Consider the following 2,525-nt stretch of genomic DNA (forward strand, 5'->3'; position numbering starts at 1 on the left):
TTGTCTTGGTCCACAGTGACCGGTAATGCCGTCCAGAGGGGAGGAGTTTGTCTTCACTCTTTATTTTGCCCGTTTGCTGTTAGTTTGTTGTTTTACTAAGTCGGCAACGTGGCTAAAACAGGAGCAAACAGCAGAAACAACAAGGGTGTTGCAGCAACAAATAGTAGAGTGATACAACAGAGAAGAGTAAACAGCAGCAGACAGGAAGCAAAACCTGCTCTCACCACAGCATCCCTCTGACCTTGTTCCATCAGGTGTGGCCCAGCTGTGTCTGCCCGTCTGTGGGACAACACTCTGGGCCAGATGAGCTGAAGCGCTGCCAGCTGCAGCTCAGATTACTGAGCTGGGCAGGTTTGGGGGACTTTACCTTTTTATCTCTGTTTTTGCAGTTGCTACAGTCAAAAAGTCAGATTTACTGCAATAAGTCAAGCTTTGGTCTCCTCTGAGCTCAGCATCATACCCAGTGACTGATAACTGATGACCATCAAAATGTAATTCTACTGTATTACAGCTGGGTTAAACCTGTTTTCCTGTTCAAATGATCATTCATCTGTACTAAAAGAACTGAGAGTTCACATCAGTTCTGTGAAGACGTTTAATGTAACATCTATTCAAAGAACCTGGCTGGAGAAATGTAACTATACATACATCTCAGCTCATATTCAGTGACCGATCTTTATAAATAAAACCTCTCAACAACACACTACGCCGTCACCATGTCACACTAATGCACTGAAAGTTTGGTATCTAACAAGTAAATATAGGAACATTCCTTTGATGTCTGCATTGTCTGCCCTGGTTGTTGCTGTTAATACTGCTTATTTTGTTATATTGCACAGCCTTATGCTGGTTTACTGTTTGCACATTGAGAGCCAATGTACCAGAGTCAAATTCCTCGTGTGTCCAGCACACCTGACCAATAAAGCAGATTCTGATTCTGATATAAAGTCAAATAAGTAAAGATAGCAAACGTTTGTGTTAGTGTACTGACATTATGAAGATCACAGACTTAGCATAGCATGCTAAGGTGAGTGTAGCACGCCATGACGTTCACATATAGCTAAACAGAAAAGACTGAATATTAAAGTGAAAAAAGCATAAAGCACATTTTAAAAAATGTTAATGCTAGCATGCTAACATTGTTAGCCGCAGATGTAAGATGAAAGACCCTGAGCCCACCAGGCCTATACATTATATCACCTCGGTTGGGCTAGCCCCATACTACACAGAAACGTCAACCGGGACGTCTCTGTTACCAGCTTTGCAGCTGGCTCTAGCAGTAGTCAAAACATGAAGCAAATCAACGTGTGAATGTGTATGTCTGTTGGTTAAGTGGTGTGTAACTAAAAACATTCTCCCGACCTCTAGTACATGTTGTGACTTAAACATAAGAACATATTATGGCTAAGGCTACAGTTATACATGTCGTAATAATAATAATATTAAATACCCTTTTTGCTGACAGTCATCAACTCTTCTCTCTGGTGTTAGGCGACCAGATGTACCCTGTAGAAACTCATAAGCATGACTAAGCATTTAACAGTCTAACTAGACATCCTATCTCCACTAAACATTTCTAATACATAAAGTATCTATCCAATATCTATCTGACTAAAAATACCTAACATATGCATTTTAAGTTATTTGTAATGGGAAAAAAAGAGACAGCTATGGTGTAAATTATTGGTTGTAAACTAGAACCCTATATTTGCTTTCTTTATTTTAAATCTAAAACTCCTATGTTGAAGGAAAAAGGCAATGTGTGTCTATAAGTGATTCATGTGATCAATTGTGAATTAAACCATTGTATTTTATTAGAATTACAGTTGGTTAAAATGGCATATGTTAATATGAGAGATTACAGTAAGATGAACTTGTAGTTAACAGAGTGTTAACTATAGTTAAGCATCTTTCTATTTGAGGAGATAAATTTACTGTTGTACAACAAATACTTGAATGAGTTAAAGAATCTAAATAGACAATATAGTATAAAAGCCTGTACTATACACCTGTTTTATAAATACAGGTCAAGTCTTTCTTAGCTGAGCGGAAACTGAGGGACTCCAGTCACGTCTTTCTCAGCTGAGTGGAAATTGTGGAACTCCAGTCCTTGTGCCCGACAAGGCTGACCAGGATCCAGTGGATGGCGAGCCTCCCGATTGACTTTTGAATCTACACCATACCTGGCAACAAGCTCATGGTAGGGTTGTGTCGGTCCTTATGGTCGATACCTACGAGAACCTACGGTGGAAAACTCTCCTGATTTAACTATTCTTCAGACTACCAAACATCCATATTGAGCAGATACACTTTTCAGAGTGAACAAACTGAAAAAGGGACAATTGTTTTATTTTATCAGATTACGGGGCCCCAGGTTGTGTGTTTATATTGTGTATTTCTGATGTTCAGATGTTGACTAAATGTTCACAATGACTGTTTACCCCTGTGTCACTGGTTGTTATTGTTACTCTCAGCTCCTACGAACCTAGGTTAAGCAGGTGTACATACTCAGAAGTGGGTTACAT

The sequence above is a fragment of the Monopterus albus genome, unplaced genomic scaffold, assembly GCF_001952655.1.
Source record: "Monopterus albus unplaced genomic scaffold, M_albus_1.0 scaffold41.1, whole genome shotgun sequence".
NCBI classification, from domain to species: domain Eukaryota; kingdom Metazoa; phylum Chordata; class Actinopteri; order Synbranchiformes; family Synbranchidae; genus Monopterus; species Monopterus albus.